Raw genomic sequence first — 13,668 nt, 5'->3', positions numbered from 1 at the left:
GTCATTGAATGGGTGGTGCAGGCTATAGTTGGTCATTTATTGAATGGTTGGTCACCATTGAATGGGTGGTGTAGTAGGTCTGTGTATATGAGTGTTGTTGGGTACAATGTTTATGTATGCGAGTAGTGTTGGGTACAATGTGGTGCAGGTTGTAGTTGCATTTAAAAAATAAAAATCAAGCAGGTTGTAATTGCTTTCAAACAGGTTAGACTTGCATTCAAACATGTTAGACTTGCATTCGAACATGTAACAGAAGTAAAAAACCACAAAACATGTTTTTGTTTACAATGTTTCACATTACTAGCTTGAACAATACAACACAAGTAAAGAACCCCAAAAGAAAATTGAGAATGGAACCATTAAACTGAGGTAAGCATTTTCTTTTAGGTTGGGCATATCCTGTGTGCTTCATCTCTCTTAATTCTGCTATCATGTTTTCCATCTCCAAAAGCCTCTAATCATTCACATTCATGGTTCGAGCTTGACCAATTAATGGAAAATCAGCTCTTTGCAAGTCCCGCAACTCTCGTATCTCTATCATAAAATCCCAAATCAATTTACAGTAATAATCAGGCAATTCTTCATCCTCCCACCTCAAAAAACCACATGAACCGGTCATGTAGTTGGCGCACCCGTAAAACCTTCTACCAGGATTTCGTTGGGTAGATGACACCGTCAAAGGACTTTTAACTCTACATTTACAATAATATTCTTTCACTAACCTCCCATATGGGTAACAATGGCTTCTTGAGCTTGAAGTTGATGGCATGTTTTGGAGTCTGAGATAATAAATAACATAAATAGTGTGCAGTTATGGATAAAGAAAGAAATGAAGAAATGGAGAAATAAAAAAATAAACAGAGGGCAACAAGAATTGAAACAGACATGCATAGAGAGAGAGAGGGAGAGACAGCAGACATGCATGGAGAGACGAATTGGGATTAGGTGCTGGGGGCCTTTTATGCATAAATGCTGAGGGACTTTTATGCACAAATGGTGAGGGGCAAAATGGGAAACAAAAGGGTAAAATGGGATTTTCAGTTTTACTTCTTGTAAAAAGTTGTCAGAGGGACCGGTTATACACCTTTTTTGAATTTTGTAGACTTGTATGCACTTTTTCAAAAAGTAGAAACTTGTTCTGCACAAAGTCTTTATATCAAGGAGTTTTTTGCACTTAACCCTTTAATTTATTTATGTAATTTTGTTAATAAGTATAATTTCATACATTGCTTTCTAAATAGAAAGACCTATATCGGTATTCAATACAAATATTAATAAATAATATTTTTGTTCTTATATTTGTCAAATATTTAATTATCTTTCTTATTATTTTGTAATAATTTTTTTTCTTAATTTCAAATATCTATATTTAATGATTTTTATTATTTATTTATTTTTATCATTTTGTGCAACATAATGTTCTCATTTCAATGCCAACGCGCAAATCAGTGTAGGTCACTCAGAGCCTCAACATAGGACCCCGCATATTAAATCAGTGGGTTCCAGAAAATATTCAGGAAAATGGAATATTGAAATGAACTTGAATATGCTTGTGGGGTTGGGGTAAAAGATGCTGCAACACAGTTAGTGATGGAAGTGGGCCACTGACTTTCTCCAGTCACTCCTTTGGTTTTTACATAATTAGTGATGAAAGTGGACAGATCATGTTGTGCCTTTATTTCACCCGACTCTGAAAAATACTCATTTAATACCGACTCTGACAACGCAAATTCTCATTTTTACCCTAATCTCTCGTTTTCACCTCCAGCAAATCACACACCATCGCACTTAATGCTTTAATTCCTCGATTCTGGCCTAATGTCGATCAGTCTTGGACACAAGGATCTGACTGAAACGGCCAAGCTTCTTTGACGACGGCCTCAATCTCTCCGATTGTAAAGGCACTTGCGAGCACCAAAGTTTTTTTCTGCATAAAATCATCTATGCAAGGCTACGCCCTCTTGAAGCTCTCTCTATTTTCATCTTTTGCTCAAAGGGGTTATGGAGACCCGGTTAACCCATGAACCTTAAGTTCTTCAAATCTTAATTGAAAAAAAAAAAAATTACAATTGCTGTTAGATGATGAAAAAGAGAACTACGGAAACAAAAAAGATTATGCAAACCCAAGTTAGAATGTTCTCACTTATGTTTGTTTTTATTTTTTTTCCTTTTTTGGAGGTGAAAACCAGTTGAAGATAACAGAAAAAGACAAAATTTTCACTTCCAGATAACAAAGTCTTTTAATGGAGAATGTATTTGTAAAGTGAATGAATTTTAAAGAAAAAGATGTACACTGAGAAAACATACCTAATTTAGAGAAAATAATATGAAAAAAAAGACAATTTTGTCTAAAATATATATTGCATTTTATATGTTGATTTTTTTTATCAGGAAGTCATCAAAAATATTATTTTTCATAGATTTTGAATGAATGAGAAAATATTGGTCACAGTAGTGTGCCACTTTTGCATATATAATACAGTAATATATTACTCTTTCAGTTCCATATTAGATGTCACATTTAGAGAGTATAACTTTTTAAGGGGAAATGTAATTATTGCATTGTTTTCTTTTAAAATTACTGAGTTACCCTTTAAAGTTGAATATTTATATAATCAACAAATTTGGGACAATTCAAAAGATGTGAAATGCTGAATTTAGAAAGTGGACAACTAATTTGAAACAATTCAAAATAAAAAGATGGATAACTAAATTGGGAAGGAGAGAGAGAGGGGGAAGGAGGGAGGGAGGGAGGTATATATATATATATATATGACTGATGCTGCATTAGGAAAAATCATTGTGCTCCATACAATTTAAAGCGTAGTAGCCCAACTCGTTTTAATTTTAGGGATTAGTACATATAAATGGGCTTAGGGCTCCATATTTACTCAGAGGCTGAGTCAAAGTCCCATAGTTTCCCTAAAATGTGTCTGACCAAAAAGCTGAGGTGGCACATGGATTTTTACTGTTTAAAAATTGTGGTGCCTAAAATGCCCTCCCCCTTTTTCTGTGTTGCCTGAAATGCCCTTTCCTAGACCTAATTGCAAGCCCTAATTTCTGTGTTGCCTGGAATGCTCTTTCATAACCATTCGTTCAGTGTAGCCTTCTCTATTTCCGCCTCTCTGTAAAAAAGTGCCTTAACCATATGACGATTTTCATGTGACGAAGAAAACGATGAACAGCAAGTAGCAATCAGCGACTGGCGATCAGAGGGGAGCGACGACGACCAACGACCAATGACTTGTTCAGTTCTACCAGCGAGTGAGCAAGGACGAAGGTACCTTGTTATAATTGCCTCTTTCTATGATTTCGTTATGATTTCTGTTTCTGTCCAGTGAATTCCCCTCTTCTCTTCACCTATAGTATAGTCGGAGTGATGAATCCTTTAGGATTTCCATGACGAAATTTAGTTTCCTCAAGAAAATTCGATTTTAAAACAAATCTTCCTCAGCAAACAAGTTCGTTAATCAAGAGATGTTGGCACATAGTGAAATTTCTGAAAGGATTTGTAGGTAGAGATGAGCGAATGTCTCCAAACCTTAATTAATTAACAAATCCATTTGCCCTAATTTCAATTTCAATTTCAATTTTTGATTTTTAATTGTATCCAAACATCTTATTTTTTGATATTTCCATTAAAATGGTATCTCTCTTTGATTTTGGATCATGTGTGTGATTATGAAATTATGTGTTGATTTGAAAGGTGGCTTTCAGATTTGGACAAAAATAAAATGAAATGCTCTATAGTTTGCTGATGTAATGAGCTTAAAAATTTAAAATTATATGCTTTGAATATGTATCTATATCAGTTCATGGCAACTACTGTTTAATGATAAATAAGCCGTGAAACTACTTTGATAATATGGAGCTTATTAGTTGCATCATGATAACTACTCACACTGCGTGGACTCGTCACCTGAGAAGTCTTTACTCATGCTTGCTGGTACATTTGTTTTCCTTTGTTATGTTATTTATAATTTTCCTAAAAGCAACTTAGCGATAGAATGGAATTAACATGGTGAAAAACTGAAAAAAATAATATTAAATAATATTAGTTCTTGTTGTCTTCTTTGTTTTCTGTGTATCATCACACTCTAAAGCCTGCATATCTGTAGCAGAATATGTGTTGTGACTTTGCTTTCCTTTGTTACTATCTCAATCCATGTTAAGTTTTATCTTGTCCTTCCCTTTGCATTGTCTTCAATGTGGACCATGTCACTTTTGTCGCGTATGTAGTTATTTTTTTTCCTAGTTGCATATGTAGTTATTGGTAACCAACTTAATCATTTTTTTAATTTTATTTTATCTTATTCCCAATGTGTGTTGCTTCATCTGTCTCAACTCTCATGAATGCATTGCCAGGAAAGAAAAACCATATAAAAATTGTATTTATTCCTAATTTTATTCTTTTTTATGTTAGCATGCATTTTCTCAATATTTGCATTTCCCCACACTCCATCTATGAACATGTTTATTAATCACCCCTCATTCCATCCTATAAATTATGTATGGCTTATATAATAATTTTTTTAGTTTTAAAGGTATACGTCAACTGCATATAAAAAAGCACTCCCCCACTTAATGTATCTTGGTTTAAATTCTGTAAGGAATGTCATCTTCAATTTGTCCTTCTATATGAACAATAAAGCCTAGGTAATGAAATTATTCGCATTTTAGTATCTAATAATTTTCAAATTTTGCTTTATCTTCATTTGTATTCCTAGTTTAAGTAAATTTACATTACAAATATTTAGTTCTATTTTCTAGAATTTCTTTCAATACCTATAATTAGATTGTCCCTACATTAGTTCCATCAATCAAAATAATAGCACTAGTACATGGTATGTACTAAGTAATTTCAGCTTAATGTATATTTTCAGTTCATACATAACTAAGACAAAAGATAACGTCTTCATGCTGATCCATGATGTAAAGTTATAGTAATTAGAAAGTCACTTGTTTTCCCCCCAAATTTTCTCATTATAGTCACAGTTCCATTATATGTGTCTTTTATATGTTACTATGTGCTATTTATTACTTTTTCCCTTTTCTAAGATACATCATGTTACATTTTTTAAGACCCTATCACAGACTTCCAAGAAATCTTTAAAAATCATAGAAAGATCTTTCTTATTGTAGCTAAAGCTTTTTATTAGTCTTTCCACTAGCTAAACCATTTCCACTGTTGACCTTCTTAACAGAAAGCCACATCTGATTAGCACATCACTCACTCCCTAATCACTTACAATATTTTTGACAACTACCTACACCACCAGAATATCACTTCTCCATTTCTGGTTGAAACCCCATCACCATGGCCACCATCCACCATCCTAATTGTCTGCTAGCAACTCCACTAAAACTCACCACTCTGACGTCTGTAGATAACCATCAGTTCATCACAATCAACCTTACTGAAACCTAATTGCATAACTGTCATTGTCTATCCCATATTCACACCATGCCAATCAAATTCACTTCCATAACCCCCTCACCTCCATTACCACCTCTCTCTAAAATTTCTCTTTTCCCCCATTTCTCCAAAATTTCCATTTTCGTTTTCTAAGTTCTCTAAAACTGTTACTCTCTTCCTATTGAGATGTTCTCTACACTCTTTTATTCTCTATCTAAATTATCAGCAATTATGTCAAAGTACGTCTATCCTCGTATTCTCTCTTTAAAAGTTAGTACCTTCCACTGAAATTTATTGTGATACTTCGTTCTCTTTAAAATATTTGTTTTTCTAAAATTCTAGCAACTCCCTCCAAATCTTTTGGCAACTTTTTCTCACTTTAACATTTTATTACGATCTCGATAAAATTACAAAAATTCTCTTGATTCTTCCTAAATTTTTCAGGATAGCTCTTACTTTTTCTATAATCAGCTTGCAAACCATCGGCTGATCTGATAAGCCAAGAAACACAACTTTGTTGCACAAAAAGAGCAATTTTTCAAGTTTACTTAAAGCTTCTCCTTACGGAGAACCTCCATGACTTGGTACAAATGGACTAAATGTTCTTTACTTGTATGACTATATATTAATATGTCATCAAAATTTAACCACAAATGAGCCTAAGAAAGGTTTAAGTACCTCGGTCATAACTCGCATAAATGTGGTAGGAGCATTGGATAGTCCGAATGGCATCACTAACCACTCATAAAGTCCATTCGAAGTTTTGAAGGCAGTCTTTCATTCATCACCACTCCTCATACGAATCTGATGATACCCGCTTCTCAAATCCCAGCAATTGTCCTTCATATTTTTCTATAAGAGCATTATCATTAAAGAGTTCTTCTTTAGGTGGGAAAAAAAAAATTAGTTTTTTAAAAAATGCTATAGTTGTCTGTTTCAACTTTCAGAAAAGTGGGGCATACAAGAAAGTCTATTATTAGATAAGGAATTCATTTCTTATGCTATGAATCTAGAAAAGTTCTTTCAAAAGTGGGGCATACAAGTAGGGGAGGCTTTTTTGCCTCCACAAAAGCTACTTTAAGTCTGTTGCTTTCTCTTTTATTAGTTCACTGGTTTCCTGAGTTGATATCTGATACCATAGATTTTTTTTAGTTCTTTAACTTTTTGGAAATCAGAAGCATATAAAAGAAAATAAAACCATCGAAATGAAGCAGACCAGCAAATAACAGAAAGATTTCTCAGTTGATATATGATTCTATACATTATAACAGAAATAACTTTTTAATGTAGATTATTGAAAGTTAGTATTAGCATATATACAATCAATATTTAATAACATGTTGTAGCTTATCTTGCTAACAGCTCACTCAAGCTTATTCATTAAATGAACCAAGCCAAGCTCAATCTGAAGTCTAGGCCCATCATGCGAATGAACTAAGCTCAATTAGTTACAAGCAGGTTCCATGTCAACTCAAATTGGCTCTTGACTCTGGTATTGTTGTAATTAGAGACATCGTAGAGCATTCCTTGGTAGATTATCTTGTTAATTTAAGTTTTTCATGCGTTTCATGAGATACCCTTCGGATCCGAGACACGGGTTGATCAGGCCCAGGCCCAAACCCGAGGGAATATCAAACAATTAATATTTTATAATGAACACGGAATACAAAATAAATTAAGAAATGAAATTAAAGCTGGAAGGAACTAAAAATAGAATCCGTAAAATATTATAATTATTAAAATCCATCAAACCCAAACTCCAAAACTCCATCAGTTTACAACTTGGGAATCCATCTCTAGTGGACCCCTATTAAACATCCAAACGGAAGATAGAACAAATGTAATAAACGTCCAGAAATAAAACTATAGAGAGAGCCCTACATCGTCGGAAGAGTGAATAGAGACCTCTGCTCAGCACGAACACGTCTAAGCCTGGAACTGTCGTGTACCTGAAAAATAGAAGTGGGTCAGGCCCACGCGCAAGTTCTATACTACTACAATCCAAACAGAGGCCCGATACGCATGTACATCCTAAACAATTCAACAATAGCTAATAGTCCATAAATATATATATAGTCACACTAAAGGACTCTCACTGGACTATAGGCCGGTCTCAACCTGAATAGAGGTAATATGCTAGAACGCACACGAAGTGGGCATATGTACCTATACCTAAACAGGGTACACCTCCAACCATCGTAGCCAGCTACACATCACGATGCATATACGCTCCCTAGCCATCGGTCCTGAGGCTCAAGCTCATACCGAGGCACCATAACAGTACATATATATAAAATCCATCCAAAATCCCTGGTATTGCCGCTCAACAAGTAGTTGCCATGACAATACAAATTCACGGGACTTAACTTTTAGTTAATCCCATTCTTATTCCAAGTAGGTGGGTAATGGTATTGATTTAAAAACCAAACCCATCCTTAGTATGCCACCGTCCCATACCGGTGCCTACTTTCCAATCCTCCAGTAGTCAATAATACCAATAAATCAAGTATATATCAACTAAATTCCAACATCCAACATTCAATGTTAGCAGTGATAAAATAAGCATTGATAAACAGGGTCACAACAACAACATATACATGCCCAATTTAAGTTGTTCCCTTTAGTCTGATATAAAGACAGAATTAATTAAAACTTCCATTTAACACCTTACAAATACCAATAAATCAAGTATATATCAACTAAATTCCAACATCCAACATTCAATGTTAGCAGTGATAAAATAAGCATTGATAAACAGGGTCACAACAACAACATATACATGCCCAATTTAAGTTGTTCCCTTTAGTCTGATATAAAGATAGAATTAATTAAAACTTCCATTTAACACCTTACAAATGACATACAGATATGTAGGGTATGTATCACAAAATCCTAACCCCTACTGTTGATACTAACTGTGATAATGTAAGCATCAAAACAATATTCACAGTATGTATGTAGACATGCTCAAATTATAGTGTTCCACAAAACCGATCTAGTGTTAAACTCAAATCCTCCTAGTATTTAAGTTCCAACAGTTGCTATTACAGAAGTTAAGATAGCTATCATCTAGACCCATCCTTCCAATAATTTATACTAGCAGTGGTAAGGAAAAACGTGAACCACAGAACCACAATGCATCCACAAACATGCTTAGTCTAGGTTGAACAAGCATACAACACTACTGTAACTACCAGTTTCATAGCAAAACAGATATCATTTTAGTTTGGTTTAATCTTCATTAATCCTGGAATCATTTAAGAGTGCAAAGAGTATGAAGCCTAAGGGAAAGAGTAAGGATAGAATCTTGCCTCAGAAACTTTTGTTCAAAGTTTCAACGTCGTCTTCTTAAAAAATCCCGGCGAGTTCCAAAACCCGGTTACCGTTCACGGGTACAAAACACTATTCTCGAACTCAAAATCTGATCTCCACCGTTCAAATTGTGCGACACTAAGTCATGAACCTATCCTCCAAATTTCAGCTCGATCGAATCAGGAACGAAACGGGATCGGATGTTTGATGAAATCTGGGCAGAATGGAAAAAAACCTGTGCGACTCAGTTACTGTTCATGAGTACGAATCACTGTTCCCGAGGTCAAACTCTGATCTCCACTGTTCAGATTGTGCATCACTGAGTCATGAACCTCTCTTCCAAAATTCAGCTCGATCGGACCACGAACGAAGCAGGATCGGATGTTTGATGAAATCTGGGCAGAATGGAAAAAAACCTGTGCGACCCAGTTACTGTTCATGAGTACGAATCACTGTTCCCGAGGTCAAACTCTGATCTCCACCGTTCAAATTGTGCGTTACTGAGTCGTGAACCTCTCCTCCAAAATTCAGCTCGATTGGACCACGGACGAAGCGGGATCGGAGCTTTGATCAAACCTTAGTAGAATGTGAAAAACTGCATTTTTCCTTCTCCACTTCCACAAAACGTGTGCTTTGTTTAAAAAAAAAACCCTACACAGACGTCTACCTTATACTTATAGAGTTTTCCTAAACCCTAGGTTCATTTAAGTCCAACTCACAATCCTAACCGGCCCATCCAATTAACGTAGAAACCTACGACGGTTATAATATAAAACCCTAATTTATACTGTAATTAAAAACCTAGTTAGATGTATTTACCTAATTACCCTATTCACCATTAAATACTTAACAAATAATCTAATTGAACAAAATAATAATTAGTAAACAATTAAACCAAATAAGACACACATAAAATAAGACACACATAGAATAATTAAACCAATTACACTTAAACTATTAATGCCAATTAAATAATTAAAACACTAACAAGTAATTCCAATCAAATAACTAAACCAATTACACTTAAACCATTAATGCCAATTAAATAATTAAAACACTAACAAGTAATTCTAATCAAATAACTAAAAATAAATATCATTTAAATAAATTAAATCACCACAAAAAAAAATAATTAAGCACCTAATAAAAAAAATAATGACACATAATCAAATAAAATGCACTTAAATAATAAATTAAATACCATTAAATACCAGAAATATCCTTTTTAAAATTAGGGGTATTACATTTCACCTATCTTTTAGCTTGTTTACAGCCTACGAAATTGTTGATCTCATACTTAAAAAAATCTCCTTACAATGGGCAGTCTAAGCTTTCACTATGTCACTTGACCCCCTTTTTTCCATCAAATTATCATGGTGTTGTCATAAAACTTTATTTGAAAAACAATAATTCTTAACTTATTTGCTTTTAGATGACAATAACAAATTGAAGAATTTTGTAAAGACAAAAACACGTTTTATATGTTGTGATAAAGCACGTTGATTTCAAGTAAGCTTCCATCAGCTTACTTGTGGTTAATAATTTTTTTTTTATAATTTTGATGATTATAACATCACCTCCATCAGCCAACAAACTACCAATCACCTCAACGAACCTCAGTATCTCCATCTTAATCCATCAAGGCTTGTAAGATGTAATTTGCTCGACTTCTGATATAATTTTTGGTGTAGAACAATTTCTTAATATAACTTAGTTGTTAGTACTATAGTTCAATGTTCATTTGCACTTTTCCATGTTATATATTCTGCACGGTCAGTGAAAATTTTCGAAAAGCCATTTGTTGGTAGGAGTCAGGGATTTTTATTATTATTATTATTTTTTGAAGTTGTCTTTTGTTTCTTAATATCAAATATATATATGTGGTGCAAATCTGTGAATTCTTTCATAGTTGTATTCATTGGGCAAATTTTTTTTTTTCGTGTTACATGATAGTGCTGTCTTTTTGTATCGAATGTAGTAATAGATTGCATTTTTCAAGAGCTCCAATGGAAATATTCAACCTCTTAAGTAAACTAAAAAGTATTATGTAATTGTTCAAACATGTCATGTTTTAAATAGTAGTACTGCTAAGTTGGATAATGAGGTCACCTGCAAGGTGTTAGGCAATTTTTAAATTCTTTTTTAATTTTGATGATTATTTTTAAAATTATTATTATTCAAAGTTTCGAATTGTCTGTTTTTATATTGCTTTTGTTCCTTATTATTATTATACTACACAATGTCTTAATACCTTAATTTTTATTGCATGTGATAGTCACAGAGACAAAGTGGTTCTTTTGTTCCAACTACACATAGAGACAGAAAGAATGCATGTCCATCAAATACATAAACAAGAGGACTCTCACTAGGACCACAGAAAGGAAAAGAGCCACAAATTGGTTTACCACAGAACAAGGAAATACGTACCTGTGTTTGCCCAATTGGGAGCTAGAGGAAGTGGGATAGGAGGATCTTAGAATCCAAAAAGTACTTGAAATGATGTGGGATATGGGACATTTGTAATGTTAAACAGTGTTATTTTTTTTGCTGGTATTTTGCAATCTGTTGCTGTTAGCTATTTTTTAAGTTTTAAAGAAGAGTAGTTTTGTAACTTTTGATTGTGGATTAGGTTGGTATGTTTTTGTAACCATTGTATGGCTTATTATACTGGCATCTACCTTCGATGGAATCAAATGAAGTTGCTCTTTTGGGTTTTCATGAATTAGTATTGTATGGCTTATTATACTAGGGTCTCAATGAATTTTCTTTAACTATTACATGAATGTACTATAAAAAAATTTCATTCCAAAATTGAAGCAGTTGAGTGAATGGAAAATTGGCCTGTTGTTTCCTTGGTTCTTTGGTGTCGAATAGATGGATAATTTAATCTCAGTAGTTATCAAAGAGATACCACAGAGCTCAATAAACATAGTTGTTATAGAGATACCACACTCTTTCAATAAATACTTCATAAGGGTAGTTTTGTAACTATGTCATACTCAAAATATTAGGTTGCACATTATATCTATAAACAGCTCCATTAGGGTTGTGAATAACACAAAATATTCTTCAAACTAGCTAAGCGAGTCTTTAAAAAATATGGTACCTGGACGCCAAAAAAAGGGACTTATTTTTGCAATTGAAAATGGTATTAAACCCCACACCGCTAATTAAGTTACACATTACATTTATAAACAGCTCCATTAGGGCCATGAATAACACAAAATATTCTCCAAGCTAGCTAAGTGAGTGTTTAGAAAACATGGTACCTGGACGCTAAAAAGTGGTACCTTTAGTTTACAAATGTGGTACCTTTGGAAAAAAAAGTGGTACATTCGCAAAAGTCATTTATTTTTGCAATTGAAAATGGTATTACACCCTACATCGCTAATTAAGGAGCACATTAGATCAATAAACAGCTCCATTAGGGCCATGAATAACACAAAATATTCTCCAAGCTAGCTAAGCGAGTGTTTAGAAAACATGGTACCTGAATGCCAAAAAGTGGTACCTTTAGTTCAAAAATGTGGTACCTTTGGAAAAAAAATGGTACCTTCGCAAAAGGCACTTATTTTTGCAATTGAAAATAGTATTATATCCCACATCGCTAATTAAGGACCACATTAAATCAATAAACAGCTGCATTAGGGCCATGAATAACACAAAATATTCTCCAAGCTAGTTAAGCGAGTGTTTAGAAAACATGGTACCTGGATGCCAAAAAGTGATACATTTAGTTCAAAAATATGGTACCTTTGGAAAAAAAAGTGATACATTCGCAAAATGCACTTATTTTTGCAATTGAAAATGATATTACACCCTACATCGCTAATTAAGGACCACATTAGATCAATAAACAGCTCCATTAGGGCCATGAATAACACAAAATATTCTCCAAGCTAGCTAAGCGAGTCATTAAAGGTACCTCCCCGTTATTCTCCGAGGGATGATGACTTTGTAATTCCACCTCCCCGTTATTGCTCAAAAAAACTAAAAAAAAAAACTCAGTAGTTGAGTTTAATTTTATGCAGTATTTTTATGAAATGTATGAACCTTTACTAATTTTATGTAGTAATTTTATGTAGTATTTTTATGAATTCCACCTCCCTGTAATTGCTAAAAAAAAACTCAGTACTTGAGATTTACTAGTGCTAACGTTATTGTTTTGTGCATGTGTCATATATCTATTTACAAAGCCCAATTCAAAAACATTTGAATGAATTTTACCCATTTGATGATTTGACAAAAGAGACTTACACATCTCTATCTTTGGCATGAAAATGGTGTCTTTCATAATAGTTCACGTGTTCATGCACCTACCACTACTATTTTAAACTTTAGCCAAGTGATAGATTTGACAACACCTCACATATCTCTCTATATCACAATTCTATCTTTTAACATGTGTGTCATCACATGTCTTCTAATATAGAGCCTACCTACCACAATTCTATCTTTTTCCCATGTGATGATTTGACAAAAGGGTCTTACACATCTTTGTTTGGCATCTTTCATAATAGTGGCATTAATATTTTTATGCACCTTTAACCATGTGATGAATTGACAGATCCTCACACATCTCTCTATAAAGCCAAATCATATGTCAGTTCCATCTTTAACATGTATCATCATATTAACATGTATCATCATATATATTCTAATCCCATTCACTAATCTTCTTTCCATGTATCATCATTATAGTTTCCTCCTATAAATTATTTCTATCATTTGGATAATCTTTAAATTATTTCAATCATGGCTCTTTCAAATTGTGTATGAATGGTATCTATATATCAATACAAAAAAAAAATTCATTCTACAATTAAAAAAATCAACATCTGTCAATGTTGCAAAACAATTCACCATTCATCAATGTTCCAAAACAGGAACTACATCCATTTGTCAAAAATATCATCAATTTCCTAGCACTGCTGTTGAAG

This window comes from Cornus florida, unplaced genomic scaffold, assembly GCF_030987335.1.
Source record: "Cornus florida cultivar Cherokee Brave unplaced genomic scaffold, ASM3098733v1 CherokeeBrave_3.0.0_Hap2_Chr11, whole genome shotgun sequence".
Classification (NCBI taxonomy): domain Eukaryota; kingdom Viridiplantae; phylum Streptophyta; class Magnoliopsida; order Cornales; family Cornaceae; genus Cornus; species Cornus florida.
The sequence above is the reverse complement of the archived record's forward strand: the minus strand, read 5'-3'. Positions refer to the sequence as shown.